The sequence below is a fragment of the Haemaphysalis longicornis genome, unplaced genomic scaffold (assembly GCF_048455015.1).
Source record: "Haemaphysalis longicornis isolate Haplotype H1 unplaced genomic scaffold, Haemaphysalis longicornis Haplotype H1 scaffold_1, whole genome shotgun sequence".
NCBI lineage: Eukaryota > Metazoa > Arthropoda > Arachnida > Ixodida > Ixodidae > Haemaphysalis > Haemaphysalis longicornis.
In genome coordinates this window covers 167611915-167633633 of record NW_027526203.1, presented here as the reverse complement: position 1 = coordinate 167633633, position 21719 = coordinate 167611915, and positions in this window count along the sequence as shown.

The following is a 21719-nucleotide window of genomic DNA, read 5'->3' as shown; positions in this document are numbered from 1 at the left end:
AGCTTTAACCGGATGTCCTGGTGGCGGGGATTGATGGCGAGGCAACGACGGCCCTTGACTTGGAGTTCCCCGGCGGCAGCAAGTTTCTTCGCCCCTTCGGTGTCCTTGAAGGTAACCGCCCACAAATGGTTCATCTCGTACGTCCCCAAGGCCATAACCTCTGGGAACAGCTCCAGACGAACCAAAGTGCCGCGGAATTCTTCGACCTTGTACGGCCTGGCTCTCAAATCGGCGTGCAAAAAAATCGTGTTAAGCACAGTTGGTCCGGACGGCAGTTGCGGCAGCATGACTTGATAATCCTGGGCGTTATCAATACCGGTTGACCTGTTACGGCGGGCCGAAAGGCCCGCCAAAGCCGCTCCTTCAACGGAGCTCGCCATCCTGCTTCCGCACTGCGCAGTAGCTGGAAGCAGAATCAGCCTTGTGCTACAACCGTGAGTTACTACCCGAGATTCAAACAGCTTACTCCCCGCCTGTAACGGTGCGGAGTACCTTAGGACCTCCCAATGTCCTTCCGTGTCCATCCGTGCGCACACCACCATCAAGCGAAAATCAAGCGAAATTCGATTTGATCCGTGAGTTGCAGTTTGATTTAGGAATAACCAAGGTCCAACTCACGGCTCAAATCGAATGACGGTCGGGGCGCAAATCGGATGTCACTCGGTGCGCAACGTGGATATTATTTCGAGTCCCCGCACTCCGTACCCTCGCCATCATCCACGGAGTGGAGATGCTGCCGTTTATTTGGGTACTTTTAACTGTGGACAGGAAAAATTACGACTTGCTAAACGGCTTCGCTGTTAAAAACTATGATGCACAAAGGCGTGCACCTCAAGCATTAGGGTCAAAATACCGTCAATATATCGGACCCATTCGAACTAAGGTATGACAGGTGGTGATGTATATCATTTAACTGGGACTGAAGTGCGAGCTTGAAATTCCAAGGTTGTGTCTTACTTCCGTATGGCCATCGTGTATCGCAATTCAGTCATAATTTTAAACTGTACTTTTCATGATGGTTGCGCTTCATGCATTGCGAACAGCGTAGCTTTTCGCAGCTGGCAAACTTAGAGCACGTCATTTATATCTTTAGAGAAAACAATATAAAAACAACAGAGCAGAATATGTGCGGCGGGCCACTTTCACTCGCATACAACGGGGAGCCAAAGAAAAAATAGGGAGCTAGAGACCGGACTCACCATGCGGGGTGCGTAAGAGTGATAAATAATGCGGTTGAAGTCGCCGCTGACTTTCCAGTGAAAAATAGCTTTCTTTCGTCGGTGGGCGTTCCTGACCGACGTGCGCTATGTGGTGGCTGAAACTTTGATGACGGATTAGCGGTTGATATGGCGTGTGCTAACTGAATTAAAGAAAAGAAATTGAAAGCGCACACATTTACTTGTTGCGGTGGCTGAACAGGATGCGCACTGGAATCGATTTTTAAACTGAACTGTTTTTTTTAGCTGATTCAATGACGGTAACGTGTCCACCTAGTTGTGGTGTTTTAGTGGCGCGTGGGATGATGCTATGCGTAATTTAAACGTCAGTAAGTGATGAATTGGGCTAGTTGGTGTTGCATGTTCGAAAACTGCGCTTGAGGTTACTAAGGACACACTTTTAAGGAATACAAATGAACGACGTGGACAGCAGTGCTCGTGCTGTCCACGTCGTTCATTTGTATTCCTTAAAAGTGTGTCCTTAGTAACCTCAACCGCAGTTTTCGAACATGCGTAATTTAAATTTTAATGGACAATATAATTCACTTTCTCTTACGTTACATAAGATGGTATCGCCTCGCTAACGGACTATCACGTGAGATTCGCCAACGATGTTATCAAGCGATTCCAGGTTGCTTAGGCCCGAACGTCGCTCTGTAGGTTTAAGTATCGAAGTATGCGCTGTCCATTGGGTCAGTAATGATGCGCGAGGGGTCACATATGTGCGTAGTAAGTCCAAGATGAGGCAAGATGGATAGATCTTTCGCTGGAAGTATACGCGACTATAATGCTATTGCATATTATGGATGTCGTAATTATACATTAAATTTTTGTTTCATTTTTGATCATTCTTTGTGCCTGTAGAGCAGCAACTGTAATAATAAAAAAACATTTCTCCCATTAACAAAGTCCATTTCCAATGCCATCGAAAATAAATTCATCCCTGTCATGAATCCCTGGAGAAGTTTTATTTAATAGGCTGTAAATTTCGCAAGTATTTATGTAGGGTTTTGCTCTATAAAGAAATTTACCTACACAAAGAGACCTTTAATACAGTGGACTCCCGTTAAGACGACCTCGGCTAAGACGAACACTATGGTTAAGACGAACAACATTTTTGCTGTCCTGTAACGTCCACAATGCAAAAAACCTCCGCTTAAGACGAATTTCTGATAATACGAACATTTTTTTAAAGTCCGTTTGAGTTCGTCTTACGGGAGTCTACTGTACTTTTTTTTTACTTTTTTCTGCAAATGTCAAATTTTTTCAGACCCCTTTCATTTTTTAGAATAAGGGGTCACAAAGTACCTCAGCCAAAAATTGCTGCGTCACGTCCATCAGATAACTTGGAAACTTGCTCAGAATGTGTTGAAGTGCATGTTTGTATCACTGGGCGAAAGAAAAATCCTGCGGGTTTATAGCTATCCACTCACATCTACCGACACTGATAAGTGGGAAGGGCGCATTAGGGGGAGCGAAAGAATCTCTCTCGCAGCGGAGCCCGCGCGCAGGGAGCTACTGCGTGAAGCACAGCTCAAGTGTCATCGTCGGGCAGGGGTGGTGTGGTGTGGACGGAGTATCGTCAACGTGACTATGAAAAACGTCAGCCGCACGTTACAGCTAGGCTGGTTAACCATCTGTACGGTGTGCATGGGCGCACTTTTTACAGCGAAGCTGTTAGCCCCTCGTTGGTCGAAGGATTTTGGGTCGTAAAAAAAAAGAAACCTGGAGGACAATGACCTCTATCCTTATACCATGTTTGGATTTCGAGCAAATTATCGAAAATTTAAGCAAAACGCACCCCAGTTCCATGCTTGCATTAGATGTACAAGGAGCATTTGATAATGTCACGCATGCAGCAATACTCCAAGAAGTGCAAACAACCAATTGCGGGGAGGCCACATACAACTTCGTCCGGGCCTTCCTCAATTACCGCACCGCAATGCTTCGTATTGGCCCCCTCCAGTCTGACCCTTTCCCGACTCCGCCGAAAGGAACACCACAGGGTTCTGTAATCTCCCCACTCCTTTTTAACATAGCCCTTCTTCAACTCCCAGCCCAGCTTTCTGCCATCCCCAACCTTGAGCACGCTTTCTATGCGGATGACCTCACGTTCTGGACTAACGCAGGATCCCCTGGAGATCAACAAGACATTCTCCAGCAAGCCGTTGATTTCACACTCAGGTACCTGCAACAGCGTGGTCTGACATGTGCACCACATAAATCCGCCCTCCTCGTTCTGCGAGCCCACACCCGAGGTCGTCCTCCAAACCCCACTCCGGACCCGTCAGTCACGATCGATTCTATGCCCGTTCCCCAAGTGCCCTCACTCCGTATACTTGGTGTGACGTTCCACGCAGATGGCTCTGCGGCGGCGATTCTCCCACAACTTTCATGTCACAGTCACCCAGCTCACACATCTCATCAGAAGAATCTGCACCCAGCGCCATGGCCTAAATGAACCAGACACCTGCCGTCTTGTTCAAGCCCTACTGATCAGCCGCATTACATATGGTACTCCCTACGTCAACCTCCAACCAAAGGAACATGCCAAATTAGACGCCCTTATTAGGAAATCATACAAAATCGCCCTCGGCCTCCCTGCCTTCACGCCTACTGCCCGCCTTCTGCAATTAGGTATCCACAATTCCCTTTCTGAGCTCCTAGAAGCACAGCGGGTCCAGCAACTCACTCGTCTTGCCCTCACCCCTACGGGTCGCACGGTACTGCATAAACTAGGCTACCCCACTCCTCTTCCTTTAGACACCTCCCAACGTATCCCTCCGTCACTCCGCGCTCATATCTTCGTGTCTTCCATCCCCAAACAAATGCACCCTTCCTTCAATCAAGGCAGAAGACAGGCTCGCGTCACCCGCCTCCGAGCCGAATACCACAACAAACCGGACACCCGATACACGGACGTCGCTCCGTATACACCCCGCCCTGTTCACGCACCGGTTGTCGTCGACTCCAAATCTGTCAATGTTACCTCCCTCAGCCTTCTCCACGCAAGCACCACGACGGCTGAAGAGACAACCATCGCTCTAGCAGCGACCACGGCTTCCTCTAACTACGTGGCAATCCTCACAGATTCGCAACAGGCTTGCCGCAACTACTGTACAGGCTGCATCTCTCCCTCAGCGCTGAAGATACTATCCTCAATCAAGGATCCCCCCCCCCCATATAGATTGTGTGGCCATTCTTCCCTCGAGGGAAACGAGGCGGCACACGCCGCTGCCCGCGCTCTTACATTCCGGGCGTTTTCGTCGACGGAAGAGGACCTTTCCGAACCCTCCATCTATCTCCCGGTCCCTCCCCGATACACTGAAATCTTGTATCATTATCGCCAACTGCGGCTTCAATACCCTCCTCCTCACCCATCCCTCAGCACACAGGCGGCTCGCATTTGGCGTCGACTGCAGACCAACACATTCTACAACACCACGATACTCCACTACATCTCTCCCTCCACTTACCCCTACAACTGCCCTTCTTGCTCCGTCCCAAACACTACCTACCACCTGGTCTGGGAATGCCCCTACGTGCCAAACCCCCTCCCTTCCCCATTCCCTGAGCAGTGGGAGCGCGAGCTGGCCAGCTCACGGTGCGAGGACCAAGAACGCCTCATCACTCGCGCCCCAGCAGCTGCGCTAGCTCGCGGCTATCTGGATTGAGAAAGCCACCCACTTTTATGCTCAATAAATGTTTTCCAATTAAAAACAAAACCAGGCAGGACCCAACCGTTCTCGCCCAAGACGCCGAGCGCATGCGTTAGGCTAATTCAGGCGTGCAGCATAGAGCTCAGATTCGTGCAAAGCAAAAAAAAAAAAAAAATGCACCCCTCCGTCTAACGACGGCGATGGTTAAACGCGAGGCTTTCTCCCGACGGATTCTTTGGCTGTCGTCTGAGTTTGGACTAAATTTCGACCACATAGAACTGTATTCCAAGCTCCCAAAAAAGCGGTGAGCGAGGACTCCATTGACAAATTCATTAGTTTGCTGCCCAAATTTAACCAGGACGAGTGTGAATCTATTGACCAGGAGATTGGCATTCAAGAATTGTTGTCTAGCATTGAATCATTGGCGAAAGGCAAAACCCCAAGACCTGAGGGTCTCACTGCAGAATTTTACCACACATTCTGTTCTTTGTTGGCTCCATTTTTACTTGAGGTTTACCGCGCGGCTTAGGCCGGGTTCAGACTGTTGTCGCAACTGTCGTAATATCTTTAAATAATGACGTCATTTGGCGTCTCAGCCAACCGAACTGCGTAAAACACCGTTTTTGTTACGTCCACAGCGCACATAGGGCTGTTACGTCGGTAGTCTGAACATAGCATTACAAGACTGGATATCTTCCACCTACGCTGCACGAAGGTCACACTGTTCTAATCCCGAAAAAGCAATGATCCTGACAAACTGCGTAAAGTAGAAGGATATCGTCCCATTTCCTTATGTAATGTAGATTATAAAGTATTCGCTAAGATTTTGGCCAACCGTCTTCAAAATGTAATTGAGCTACTAGTTGGTAACCATCAGACATGTGGCATTCGTGGGCGGTCTATTCAAACTAACATTCACATAGCAAGGTATATACTTGCGTGTGTTTCGCGTACATCAGCCCAGGTAGCCTTAGTACAACTAGATTTGGCAAAGGCATTCGATCGTGTCAGTCATCAATTCCCGTTTCGTGCTCTACAGCATGTGATCTTGGCTTACCGAAGGTATTCATATAAGTTATGCTAATGGCTCAACAAGATTGATAGTCAACAATCGACTAACCCAAACAATTCAACTTCTTTCATCGGTTCGTCAAGGGTGCCCATTATCACCACTCCTGTTTTGCTTATACCTGGAACCATTATTTATGAGCATAATGCAGGGCATTAGTGTTAGAGGGTTTACGCTATCGTCCTTTGAAGTGAAAATCTTAGCATACGCCGATGATGTCGCTTTATTTTGTACTGACAAGGCCAGCGTGGGGAATGCTCTTGCCATTACACAAGAATTTTCTGAGGTTTCAGGTGCGGCCCTTAATTTCGACAAAAGCTGCGGATTTTGGTTGGGAGAATGGGGAGCTACACCCGATTGTTTCGCCGGAATCAATTGGAATAGTGACCTAACGTATTTAGGAGTACCCCTCTCGCAGTTTCGCAATACTGACTCGCATTGGTCAGATCAGGCGGTGACGGTACAGCGCCAAGTGAATGACTGGCGGGGACGGCAGCTGTTCATCTTTTCTCGTGCTCAGACGTGTAACACGTTTCTTGGGACCCCACTTCTTTATGTCCTACAGGTGTTACATTGCTCACGACTCAGGATGCAGGCTTTTCGTCGGATTTTTCCAACCTTCATTTGGTGTTCGCGTAGTGAGCCACTGCGTCGCGATAACCTTTTTCTTCCGGTTGTGCGAGGGGGACTTGGGCTTGTTCAACTTTTTGTTTGGCAGCTTCTTTCTCGTTTATTCTACTTTCGAGATGTTCAACATCCTTTTTTGAAAGCTGTACTGCAAATACGTCTTGCACATTTTCTCCCTGATATTGTGGTGTCTTCGCTGTCTCTAGAAGCAGCCCGAAGCCCGCGAGGTTTCCTCAAAGAAGTGGTTGACACGTTTCGCTTTTTACAGGCTTGGTTTAGCCTTGAGTACATATTTATTGCTTCGCGCGAGTCTATTTTTGATGCCCTGGTTTCTGGGATTTTATCCATACCTTTATATCGTGTTCCGTACCTCCAGTGTCCGTACTAGGATGTCCTCAATAGAGTGTGTAAAAAGTGTGATCCGCCAGATGTTAAAACATTTTTCTTTAAAATTACATACTGGCACACTCCCTGTTAAAACATGGATGAAAGACCGGGGTCTGTTTATAGCTTGGTCGACAGACTGTCGGCTCTGTTCCCGAAAAGAGACAATTGATCACTGTTTTGTAGATTGCAGAGATGCTGTCTTTTTCTGGGACATTTTACAGCGAACGCTCAGAAAAGACATGGATATTACACCTTTCTCTACCCCAGTTTTGCCATTCGACTATCCTGGTGAGCCGCCTTATGACATGTTTGTGTTGATGGGTTTGTACAGTCTGTGTTGATGCCGCTTATGTGATAGGCATGCTGAGCCACCAAGGTCAACTATAAGTCATATTTCAGAGAAACTGTGGCATTTGTACCTAGTGTGTATAGTTTGCTTGACCAACCACCTGACTGGTTCCCTCTTTTGAACGCTTGTGTGTGTGTGTTTGCCTGAATTTTGATGTATATGTGGTTCTCATAACTTCAGTGTATTCTTTTGTTTGCTTGACTAGGTATTCCTCGTACTGCCACGTCTGAGCGTATTCTCCCATGTAATAAAAAAAAGTCGAAATGGTGCAATCAGATAGACGCCGGCTTCATATCGCGAGGGCCCCAGGTTCGATTCAGGCCACTGAAGCGTTTTTTTTTTCCACTGCACGCACAATTCTTTTCATTTACTTATCGGATGTCCCGTCGCAGTTCTTTGCCTTTCAGACCTTTGCCTGTAAAACGCAACCTTTGTACTTTTGGTCGTTGGAGCAATAAACTTGGTTTGATTTCATTTCATTTGAAATTGTAATTTCCCCATAGGTAACGTTCGAAATTCTGTGCTGCCTAATAGGTTGCTCTTTAGGGCACATAACGCTGACCCTACTTCCTATGCCGGCATGCATTTGCGGCCTGGGGCTCACGACGATTTTAGGATTGTTTCGTTTCGCCACGATTTCGCTTCACCGTTATTAGCATGTCTGCACAATATAGAAAATTACGAAGGTTCAACGGATGCTTCTACGTACGCTTCGTTCAGAGAAATTGTGTATAGCGAATTGTAGCGGACTTTTTCTTCCGAATTTTATCAGGCTCGGCTCTGTGTGTAGCTGAGTTCCTTAGCAACACCGTGTTTCATAGGGAACTTCTTGTGAAGAGAATTCACTGAAATTAGAACTCGACATAGACAATATGACGCGCCAAACAAGGTCTACTGAATACTTCGGTCGAGGCGTGCCTTGTGAAGTCGGCATAGCCGGAACTCGTGTAATAGCATCGTTTCGAAGGCTCGCGACGGGTCTTACTTCCCTTTCCCTCCTACACCCGGGTGCTAATGAGATTCCTGCTCTCTTTGTCCCTAATTGTAGAAAAGAGCACTGACAGAACTTCAACCAACCTACACATCCCGAAGGCTCAATCAGCTTCCTATCGTGCACGTGTCATCCATGTTCGACATGTAGAGTGGTCGCTCGAGCGTGAAAGTCCCCGGTTTGTCTAGCTCGTTTCAATAAACGGTACGGTTCAAAGATCGGCGGCTGAAACGTCCTCGACGTTACGTGTTCGACACGGAGTTTGGTGATCGTCGTCCAGGGTACTCGCAGCGAATTCCGGTGTCGCGCAAACAGGGGGGCCCGCTGCGTTTCGTTTCCTGCCCTTTGTGCCACATAAGAGAGCGCCTTGCACTCTGAGTCTAGCAACGCGAGCGTGACACGTCCTCTGGCAAACGACCCACTTCCTTTTCGCAGCGAGGAGAAAGCACGCAACAGCAGAAGCAGCAGTGCCGATATCTTTGGAGCCGCCCGCGTACATCCCGCCCTCCAATGGATCCCACGTTTCCGGTATGAGGGGAATCTCTTGATTCCTTGGTTGAGGCACGAATGGCGGATGATCAAAAAGTGCGCGCGCACTCGCGTGTACCCTCTGTGGTCATGCTGATGATAGCTGTGCACAGCGTTATGCGGTGATTTGTACAGGCTTGACAGAGCCGCTAAAAGCTTCCCTCGCCAGTGAACTCCGTGCAGCGAGGTGCGTGTCTAATTTCTGCTAATCAATATGTATCTGCGTTTTGTCACGCTCGCAGGCACTGCGATCTCAAAGCAGACTCTGTGCTCGTGTTAGCTCCCGTGTCATGGCGACAGTGTCATTACTAAGCCAGACATTACTAGAAGAGTCTCCGTAAACAGGGGCTAGTGAAATGGTCTTTCATTATCCGGTCTTTTATGGTCTTTCATTATCCGTCCTTTGTAGCCTGAGGCTTATTGCCGTACTATTTGTCTTTAATCGAGACCGAAACAAGAGTAGCGGAAGTTTTTGAGATAAACGATTTCAACGCGCTAAAAGCCTTGACATATAGTTCAATTCTCGAAGCGAAAATGAAAACTCCAACTTTCGCACAACCCAAAAACACCTGGCTTTAGAGCAGCACGCAAAAACCTCTACAACAATTCAGAACTCTGGGCTATTCGAGGTGCCCTAAATAGTGGTAACCATCTGGACGTTGTTTTCTCATTCTGTTTTCTCTTGCAGTTATCAAAAACGGCTGCGCGTATATTTATTCTCTTCGAAGCTATATATACCGTGCCACAGGACAGTTTGAAGACAATTAGATTACCTGCCAGCGCCCTGCTAGTTCTTGCAAAAGAAATAACTGCCGCACGCAGCGTCCTGAATACGTACAATCATAAAAAAAAAATTTAACGCGATCACGAAAATATGAACCACAACACACAAATAGCGCGATTACTTTCGGTACAAGTTAAAATGACGCGTGGCTTAATTACAGTAACAAAGTTGGGAAATGTGGCTTTCCAAATATACCAATAGTGTGCCATTATTGACATGCACAACCAGTATTTTTGAATTTCGCGTGTTCTGGTTCATATTTTCGTGTTCGCATTTCATTTGTACATGGCTGTAAAGTACGTAATCACCTACGCTTTTGACGTTTAAGGTTTTAATGGCCGACGCTATACCTAGGATCGCAAACGTGGTACTCGAGCTTGTTATTCCTGTATTTGTTGCTGCATAGAAGAACGGCCCGTGCCCCCGAACCGTGCTTCGTTGCTGCATCCGTATACCTGCTCCTTGTGTGCGGAAGCCCAGGGGGCCTTGAAACACTTGAGACGTCGGAATGGCAAAACGCGCCTTGAGTGAACCGCTCGCTCTCTGAAGGCGTACGCGGAAGTGGCTGGGACGACACCGGCGGATGGACGGCTTCGCCAGGCTGAATGAAGCACATAGAGGCGTCGTACTGATGAAACACCAGCTCAATGGCTCGCTCGACTGGAAAATGCTCGCGTAGTGATGCAATCGTGGCTTCCAAAAAGAGCACAGAAAAAAAATTAATGGGTCGTTCCACGAAGTCGACACGCGTAACTCGCATAAGCGCACTTTCTATAATTCCTACCCTCATTGTTTGTCTAATTACTGTCTTGTTGTTAATATCATTGCTTGTCTCTTGTTTTTTGGCCCACTTACCTACACAATCACCTACAGCACAATCGGCCGAAGCAGCTGCGACGCCGACCTCGTTCCTGGCGCAGTGCCACGAACGAACTTTTGTCGCCGAACTTCACACACCCGCGGTGAGAATATCTAACGTTAGGGCATTTATTCTCACGCGTACAATCGAAAGTCGTGTCACCACGTTGAATTCTATAGTAGTACCGCACGAGCGATTGGAGGCGATGAGCCCCGCCTGCATGTGCACAGTAGCAGACGACGTGCTTCGAGCGCTCCCGCTGCAGCACCACACGCATATAACGTAGGGGTTGCGTAGCAACGCATTCTTTTTTTGCTTGCGCGGTATTATTTCCCTCTATGACGTTGATTGATAAGCTTCACGCTCCGACAGAACGACGTTGCGTGCAACGCTCTTCCTTGGCTGCCGCCGACGCCTGCTGGTGGCCTGAAGCACCGATATAAGCATTTCCGATAGCACGCGCCCTTGATATTTATTTATTCAGTCACTTATTGCTGATTGATTGATTGATTGATTGATTGATTGATTGATTGATTGATTGATTGATTGATTGATTGATTGATTGATTGATTGATTGATTGATTGATTGATTGATTGATTGATTGATTGATTGATTGATTGATTGATCGATCGATCGATCGATTGATTCGTCGATATACAAGGCACTGTGCAATATATCTCTGTGGGCATGCGCTAACCTCTGTCTATGTCACGCAGTGCTAGGGTTAAAAGACCAGCATATTCATAACAAATCACGCCGCAAAGCACGGGTCGATACGGTTACTAAGAAGCAAGCAGCGAACCCTACGACGCGGTAAACGGATGCCGCACGCTAGGCCCGAAAACCCGCGCACGCAGTCATGGTGATGGACTACCAGGGCACCCAACTCACAGCCCCCATGATATACACTTCATCAACAAACGCCGCTGAGGAAATTGCCACCGCCGTAGCAGCCACAACAAATAGCGAATACGTCACAGTCATCACGGGCTCGAATGTCACGTGCCGCAACTACCAGCTCGGCCGCGTATCACCCTTCGCCCTCAAGGTCCTCAACATCCCGCAGCTTCCCGGCCATATAATTTGGATACCTGGGCACGAGTCCCACGACGGAAATGAGGCGGCACACATCCTCCGGGCCATTTCTGAAGAAAGTCAGACTACGAGAAGACCCTCCCCTCATCCGCCCCCCCCCTCACACACACACACGCACACTCAGTGGCTACGCGGAAATCCTCTCCCACTTCAAACACGAGCGTCAACGGTTCCCGCCACCCCACTCCCACCTTTCTCCAAGACGAAGCGACCACACTCCACCTACTCCCGATCCCCCTACTCCTATACTACACCCCCACTCACCGCTCCTCCACCATATCTACACCATCCATTAGTACAGCACGTGATGTTTTTGCCCCCAACCTGGGACCTTGTACCACCTGATATGGGAATGCCCACAATTTCCACCTCTCGCACCCAATCCCCACCCCACCTACGGGCAGTGGGTGGACCGGCTGTCCTGATCGGAGCACTCGACCCAGTGCATGCTGACAGAGAGGCCACGAGCAGCGAGAAAGGACCAAGGCATACCGAACTAGACCAAGGCATACCCCCCCCCCCCTCCACGAGTGCCGGTGCTGTGACCGTTGTGCACCAATGAGCCCGCAATTAAAGATGCTCTCTCTCTCTCTCTCTCTCTCTATATATATATATATATATATATATAGGAAATGAGGGGCTCGTTGAAAATAACACAGAAATAAGGGTTGGCAGTCGAGAAAACCTCGGAAAGCAAAGGGGAGGATGTGGTAGATCATTGAAACAGATTAAGAATTTGGAAAGAAAGAAAGAAAGTGAAGAAAAAATGCCCGCCAGGTGGGATCCGAACCCACGACCTCCAGAATTCTTCACTTTCTTTCTTTCTTTCCAAATTCTTAATCTGTTTCAATGATCTACCACATCCTCCCCTTTGCTTTCCGAGGTTTTCTCGACTGCCAACCCTTATTTCTGTGTTATATATATATATATATATATATATATATATATATATATATATATATATATATATATATATATATATATATATATATATATATATATATATATATATATATATATATATATATATATATTTCATTCATTTTCGGGTTGCACACGCGCATGGTGTACCGGCTTCACACACCGCAACACAAGTCCACAAGTCTTCTTCGAGAGTAGAGATATACGCTCAAGATAAAAAGAACGCGACGTGACCGTACCGTCGCAATGTCTTTTAAAATCGTATGCAGTAGCCGGCCGATTTTTCGCACTTGGAGAGGAACTAAAAATAGTCCTTATAAAAGAGCAGTACGAAAAATCCGCGAGGCGCAAACACGAACTTTACTTCATTTAAATAGGACTGAAGAAGTCGCGAATGGTTCCTGGCCTTAAATTCCTCCTTCGTGTGATAACGTCTACTTATATCTCTGCAAGCGTCACGTTTTCTTCGTAAAGGTTAGACAACAACGGCAAAGCGTTGTCAATGTCTTGCGTTGATGGTTGCGAAATAACATGCAAAATTGTGGCCTTCGTGACTACATGCAAAATTATGACCTCCTAGATGACAGTTTGTTACTCCGGTGGGAGTAGGATCATCATCCAATCCGAAGCGAGCCAGGTGGCTTACGATTCGAAATGGCGTCGTCCTGGAGTCGCCCCGTGGTTCTGCTGCGGAATATTTTGTCCGGAAAATCGAACGTTTCGCTTTATTTTGTACGAAATATCCGTTGTTCGTTACATTACTCTTATGAGACAACTGGCGGTTCCTCGAAAAAGCCCGGAATATCCAGCAAGTCGGAATTTTTGGAGTCCAGAAAAACGGTCGGCTACTGTAATATCATCGCCATTGTTTGGCGATCTTTCTTTGATTCCCCTGAGCTAATAGAATTTTTCCTATCGCCAGAAGCTGGTTGATGCCCACTAGACGACTAAAGCCTCTCCATATATAATACCCAACCACTCCTTTTCTGCGTTATCTTAGTGTATTCCAGTGTCCTCGGCTCCACACGGCACCCAGTTACCTAACCTCCTCGTCCCATACCATCATCTGCATCCACATATTTTGTTTTTATGGAGATAAAACGTATTAAACCCTGACCCGCTTCTTTCCCTCACGACGCTCGTTTCTCACCCCTTGACTCTTATGCCTTCTGTGACACTTTCGGCCTAGAATGAGTTCCGGTTCAAGCGCTTCGTCGGGCAAAAATCTATTCCTTACATACAACCGAAAGCAATCGTATACTTCTCACTCAGGAAATAGGAAGCCGCTGATGATTACCCAAGGGCGAACGCTGTCCAGTGCACCGCATTTGATTCTTCACCTTACTTGAATTCTTTCTTGCGGTTTGGAGGCGATGTGACCCCTTGCCTAGGTAAATGTAGTACTAGTATGCCTGTTTCAGCATTTCATTACCTGCTTACGATGCACAACCTGCCCTTGCAAGGGTTAGCTCCTGAGGCCAACTAGTACCGCGGGGCATTCACTACAATTAAAATCGGCTCCGACGGAGGCTGAAGAGCTGGATTCAAAACCCATCGTACCGTTTTTTTTTATAATGGAGCATTTCTTGTTATCGCACACGTGTCACTGTTAGCCCATACGTGTGTAACTATGTAACCACGAAATATGCCTTTGAAGACTCCGTGCTCTAATAGAAGCACCAGTTTTAGGTGTCCGTGTCTCTTTTGAAGCTCAGTTCTTAAGCGGTCGTTCGTGTGTCGTGAGGCGTTGGCGTAGCCTGGCGAACGATATGTTGGCACTTGGGGATAATGATGGAGAACAAAAGCGGAGCTCAGCAGGAAACAAATTATGGGAGTATAAGGTGGAGAGCAGAGAGTAAAATTGTGGCAGAGTGGGGAGGAAAGCGGAGGAGGTGTGTACGCTTATTCGTACACTCCTTCCTGCTCGGGCTATAGCCCAGCCGACCGTTTGATCAAGACAGTAACTCCGGTATTGAGTAGACGGAACGCTGCAGAGGAAACAGCGCTGCATGAGCGGAGGACTTCTCGCGGTGGCTAAGAAAGGACGCCAGAGCAGCGGGCCGTCGCCCATTTGCCGAAGTCTGTCTGCGACGACTTCTGTGAAACGCGCCCACGCATCAGCAACGCGCTCCCTTCTGCGATCTTCCGAATAGCAAGGCAGTGGCGCCTCAGTCCACTCACAGCGTTCTCTTGATCTTAATGCAAACATCATTTGCTTTAATATATTGTAAAATAAATGCACCTAAATAGATGAGCTTGAATATAAATTCGGTAACCGCCGGAGAATTTTTATGTTTCGCGTGGGAGTTTTTCTATTGACTTATTGTATTGAAGCAGGCGGCTTGTATTGCTTACTGTCATCTTCACCAAGGACAAAGAAATAAGGGCTGTTCGTCTCATTGGCTGCCGAACATCACTTCTAATTTATTTATTTATTTATTTATTTATTTATTTATTTATTTATTTATTTATTTATTTATTTATTTATTTATTTATTTATCGAAAATACCTCACAGGCCCAGCAAGGCAATGAATAAGGGGGCGCTTGCACGGGAAGGTTTCACAAAATAACAATGGACATTATACAATAAATAAGTAGTATAAACGGGAGCGGATGATCTCCTACGTTGGTTTTGAGGGGATCATCCCCGTTGGATGGCGTTAATAGTCCGAGATGCCATGGCCTGCCGCAGCACGAACGGCCCGGGTCACCAGGCCATGCTGGTTCTCCATGTCCGCGCTAGTCAGCACGGCCTCCCATTGGCCCGGTGATGATGCCTGGGTCTCCGGTAGTTCCTCTTTAAGTCCTTACACTCTTAACCATGTGGTATTAGGGTGTTGGGCGTTCCGCTGCACAACTTGCAAAAAATATCTTCAGCAAGTCTATTTACAAATCACTTACATAAGGAATACAAAAAACATCGTCAAAACAGGCGTAATACAAGCAATTATACAGTAAGCAATTATACAGTAAGCAGTAACAATAGGCCAAAAAATATTGCAAACCAAGAAACTAGAAACCTTATGCAAGCAATAACTTAACAACTAAAAGAAGCATAAAAGGTAATACTGCGCCCGCACAAAGCAGCGCCAGCATTCCCTAGTATGGGCGTGAAATCAAAAACTGTGGTTGATTTCTCTGTCATAGGAATCGGTAAAACCCGAAAGTGAAATGTAGAGCGAAATCTGCAGCTGATCATGATTTGTGGGTCGGCGACTGTCCTGTGGGTGTGCTTGGCGAGTGACGCCCTGCTGGCGGGTCACTTCGGCAAAGGGGTACTGGCGTCATTTGTGTGACGGATATAACGTCAGTGAAATCTTGGTGTATCCCGACATAAAACACTTTCGTGTTAGAATATAAAACCCAAAAACGAACAACCCTAAGTATAAGGTACTCTTTAGTACTAAAGGCTGCTTCCCCGCAAGAAGACCCTGTGTGCAGGGGTGCACCCTTTACAGGCCGCTTGTTCCGTTGTACTGGCATCACTTCCGTGACGGATATGACGTAAGTGAAATCTTCGTGAATCCCGGAATAAAACACTTTCGTGTTAAAAAGGCTTTTCTAGATTTTCGAGGAATGTTTATGGGTTAGTCACGGAGTAATGTTATATGGAAGGTCGTTCCACAGGCGGGTTGACGTGGGAGAGCCGATGAATGGAATGCGTTTGTGGTACCATGGTGGCACTGTGATGATTAAATAATCTGCGTGATGTGGCAATATGGCTTTGAATAGGTAATGGGGAAGGTGTTGCGCTATACATATATTTGTGAGACATGAGCAGACATTAGTTAAGCCTATTGCTATATTCCCTCGGAGGGAGGGAGGTGTTGAGTCATTTTTCGGAAGTCATTTGATTGATTGATTGATTGATTGATTGATTGATTGATTGATTGATTGATTGATTGATTGATTGATTGATTGATTGATTGATTGGGTTTAACGCCACGAAGATACAACTGGGCTATCGGGTTCGAGGCTGGGATTGAACCCGCGTCCTTGGGCTCAGCAACAGAACGCCTTAACCACTGAGCCACCGCGGCGGGTCGCAAGCCATTTCACGCTTGCCTTCAACATTTATGCTTGCATTAAGTGATACAAAATTTTTGTACTAAAGAAAAAATATGCCTGTTGTCCCCCCAAATCCAACCCCCAGCAATGCGTTAAGCAGCAGGACACCCTACAGGGGTCAGATTCTCTTCATCATGGCAGCTACAGATGAACTTGAATTAGAACAAATTAAGAAGGATTGCGTTCAGCTAAGGGTATTTAAAGTGAACACTCCTTTCCAGTTTTTCTTCCGGGGATTCAATCGAGGGGGAAACAGTGATAGGCTTTAGCCCAACTTAATTGTGACACTCAACAGTCGTTTCGATAAGAAATGAGTGCTTATAAGCATCTGTGGGACATAAGAGTAGAAGGGGGGTTCGTTTGCCATCACCATATTCTACGAAGCCTAATAAATAATTTAGAAATAAATGCAGGATCTCGCCAGTTAAATTTTTGCATCAATTCTGAAAGAATATGTTGTTTCAGAATTGGTGCAAAAATTTAACTGGCGAGATTTTCCTGCCAATAACCAACGCTATGGGATGCTACTGAGTGCGAATGTTGGCAACGGCAAAGGAGAAATCTAATTACCAATCGTTTTATTGCACCCAATTAGTTTACTGGGCATTTTTATGGGAATACATCATATGGCAACGTATTAAATATAGCCGCAACATTCTGGCGTAGGCCTTGAGTATAACGGCTGGCGTAGCACCTCTTAATTTAGATGTAACAAGCCAAGCTTTGCACTTGGCTGACCGCACATGTTTTTCAACGTCGGAACTCCAGAAGAGGTCCTAATGATTGTTGCACTAATATACCCCACTCGAGCGGAAGGCTTCATCGCGATGTTAAACCACAAATGAGCTTTTTTGTTCTCGACAGAGATGACTGCAGACTTATAAAAGTTAATTTGCCTATCCCCATATTGAAGCAATTTATCCCCAAACAATTGCACTTCAACCTGATGATGCACACCGTTTGCAACATCATTAATATGAAACAAAAAACCAAACTTTATTGGCCCCACAACCTGCACACAGGATCCCCAGAGGACCCAGGCAAAATATTAGCAAGCTAGTTAAATAAAATGCCAAATTGAGACATTAAATCCTCCCTGGTATATCCGGTGGTGCCGCGACGGACAGTTTTCTTCGTGTCCTCAGTTTAGTCGCGATCAAAGTTCAAGCATTTCCTGGGATCATATGAGCTTACCACTAATCTTCCAGTGGGTAGAACTCAAGCTAGCTCTCAAATTTGCTTACAACTTTCTGAGACACTCATTATCTCACTGACACATTATCTACACGACAAGAGCACGCCTGATTTTAGCCAGGTGTCCGCGAAGCGTCGGGATTAGTAGCAACTTGAGCACTTCGCGTTCCATCCACCGCGCATATTCGAGTCTTAGCGGTAGCGATGAATAACGGGCCGAAATGAGGGCCGCCTTCGATGTCTTAACATTGCGTGGCCGCAGGCGGCTCTCCAAATTGATTCCAGATGTGCGCATCGAATCTGAGCTATTGTAGGCTCTCCAGCGGTCCCCACAGCGTGCCTCCTGAAAGGGGATCCGGCGGCGTTGCGAAGCGCTGAAAAGTAGCGCGTTTTAACACTGCACACTCACAAGCGAGCGTGTAAAACTCGTTCGACTGTGTATGGGCGCACGTGCATGCGCGTCGCGTGGAGTCCCGTGCTACGCGGCGGTGGTCTGAATCGTTTCGAACGAACGAGACGAATCAGATGGCTGAGCGCCCGTCGCGAGTGGAAAAGCTGGGGGGCAAGGGGGAGTGCGAAAGGGGAATGTGCTGCCCTCCGCATTGTATCCGTGAGCCGCGTTTGTCTTAGGTGGAGGATAAAGCCATACTGCGGGCACGAGTGCTCTTGATCCCGGAGTGCTCAACAGCGCCGATTGGTCGCAGGCGGGTCCTGGGGCGAAGGCAGCACGCAGTTTTAGCTTTGCATGCTTTCTCTACTGGGGTGGCAGTGTAGCGATTTTTTCTTCTGCAGCTGTCTTCCACACGCATGCATGAAACAAACAGATTACTACGGAATGTAAATGTTTCAAGCGATGTAAAAGTTAAAAGGGTTTTAGTTAAATAAGTAGATAATCAAACAAAAAAATTATGCACCCATCCGTCGAACGGCGACAATGGTTGAACGCGAAGCTTTCTCGTGACGCATTCTTTGGTTGTCGTCTTAGCTTTCGAAACCGCTTCGAAAAAAAATGGAGCAGTCGGATAGACACCGCCTTCATAACGCAAGGGACCCAGGTTCGATTCCGGCCACCGCAAGCGTGTTTTTTTTTTTCTTCACTTCACCCACGATTATTCATTATAGTCAGAGAAAGTTGGCTTTTTTGCAGGGTGTTTTCGCGTTACAGACGCATCAGTGAGAACACTAAAGCTTCGCTTTAAATATGTTGCTAAGCGGTCAAGGCAAGCCAAGTAATGAAGCTGTCAGCCAATAAACTAAAGCTAAGTGCCGCCATCATGTCAAACCAGTCCTTCGGTTAAACAGTCAGTAGAACCAAGTTGGGGTTGACGCCCGTCATTCTAAGTCAGTCGGTCGGTCGGTTAGAAAGAGCGCTTGAGGAACTGAATGTTCTATTCCAAACCAAGCTGCCACATTTGCCGCTTCAAGTGGCTGAAGCACATCGCATAAGAATTACATGCCGAAGAAAAAAGTTTGCCTTAAAATGCTACAGTGTCTGCTACAATTTATTTTTAGCAGACACTGTTGAGGAAAGTAAGGTGACTAGGATTACATTTCGCGTACTGGCGATACACAAGAACATCGATGTACATTGATTGTATCGTGACTACCAATCAGCTATACTGGTAAGGCTAATTTGTCATTTCGCAGAGCGTTAACGTCATTTTACTGCACAGAAGCTTATGAACTGTTCAATACTTGTGGAGCCATTGGCAGTTGTTGCGTACAGCAGTCGGAGCGCGCTTTTGCTGCCGTTGTCGGCGCGTCAGTTGCAGCCGTCAATGAGGAGCAGGTTATCAGCAAGGCAATAATCGAGCCGCTTGATCTACATAAGTCTCTGTTGTTTCGGTGCATTGTTGGTTAATTGGCGTTATTTTTACAAGCAGGAGTGGGGACTTTTTTGCAGGCAATTCCACATTACCTGCCGCAGCCCTGTGCATATGAAAAGACAACTCACCAGGATGTGTCCGGACGTTGGCACTTTCGGTCACCATTCTTTGGAGGATGCGGCTGTAAACCGTACAAGTGGTTACAAATTGAAGTTTTGCTGAAGAACTTGAATATTTTAAAATTACGATCTGCAAAAAAATACTAATGCCGCAATTTTCAAGAAACCGTCTGTTGGCATGGTGAAATCTGCGTATGTGGAGGGGCTCCATAAAAACAGGCTTTAGCCGCCCAGAGTGCAGACATTTAATGTGAGCAGGAATCTGAGGGGGATGGAGGTTTCAATAAAAGCACACGTGCTGTCGCTTTTTCCAGCTCGTTCTGCGTTAAATACCTCCTGGCGTGCTAAGAACTTTATAATTTGCGAAAAAGTCGCCATTAGCTGCCGCGTAAATGCATGAAGGGCAGAAATAAATGAAAGACATCGCATCATCGCTTTTGCTTTTAATCTGTCCATTGCTTACTTACGCTGCGTTATTACCCTGTAACTGTTCCCAATTTGAAGTTTTTATTACACCCCATTAACTTAAGTGACTATTCAGACACGCTGCAACTTGATTATATGATTATAACAAAACTAATGACAATGACTGGAAGTCTTCAAGTATATATAAAAAATGGTTTAAGTAATGTACGTTGGTAGGTTCACAGTACGCGAATAAAAGGACTGCTGGTTGCGGCAACCATTTCCTTTCTTTGTACTGTTAAAAATAACTCTCCTCTTGTAGAGGTTATACATGGCTCAAGTTGCGGGTACAATGCGTGCATATTTCTCCACTCATGGTATTCCCTGCGCGTTCATGCTGAGGGCGGTGAACGAAGCCCGACCGCCGCTCCATGCGCCTCAAGCCTCGGTCGTAAACGACGAGGGTTTATGCGTCGTAAGCCATCGGCACGTGTCGTCGCTACACAGCGGAACCGATGCGTCCGCTGCGGCAAGAGCGCAGGCCGGAGTTCCCCGTCCCATCACGGGTCCGATTCGCGGCGGTGGGGTGCGATGTGCATCGGCCACCTCAGCCGGTCGGAGTACAGGCACTGGGAACAGGGGGAGTCCGTGCACTGACAAGGCTCTTGAGTGCTGGATCTCATGCATGCTGGCCGAGGCGCATATATTACACGCGGGTATTGGTGGCCCTTCTCACATAGCTCGGTTTATCTAGCCTGTTAACGGCCGGTTGGTAGGCACAGTATCAAGGTTCCGCGAATGCAATATTCAGGGCTATCTACTTGACAATGCATTCATTAATTCAGAAAGGTGCCTGTTTTCTACTGTTTTGATCATTGGTATAAAGAATCGCGACAAAAGGGCGCATTCTCCCTACGGGAGTGCCGATTTTATCCAGTCTACTGGAAGTAATTCTCCACGCGTAATGTGTGGCTATTATAATTACTGTGTGTATATGTGCGCATCCAAGTGACGGGGCACAATGTCGGAAACCGAACTTGTTGCCCTCAGCCGTACACGAGCCGTCGCGCGCCTAACGTTTTCCGACATGGCCGTGCACGCCTGAAGTTTACCGATCGGATTCGCTCACCGCGCCCAGCTGCTAGTCAGAAAGCAGCCTATAGACAAAAAAAAGCAAAGAAATTGCCTTGCCCTCACTCTCTTCCGCCTCCCTTTCCTCGGACCAGAGAGGCGGTCGGGTACCTCCCATCAGTCACCATAAACGTCAGTAATATTTAGTCACTGAACCAGTACGCAAAAATATGTGATGACAGATGATCGGTGTATTCATACACACGAAATGCCATTTTTCTCCTCCAGGACACACACACACACACACACACACACACACACACACACACACACATACAAACACACACACACACACACACACACACACACACACACTTCCCTCATTCCGATTCTCAGGTTGTGAGTAGTGAACGACAAACATATGGCAGAGGGATGAGGGATGGATTTTCAGTAGAGGGATTTTGATTTCTTTCAGAAATCCAAGACTTGTTTTCGTCAATCAGAAAATAATCACTGGAAGAGCTTTTGATCACCAACACGGTACCGTA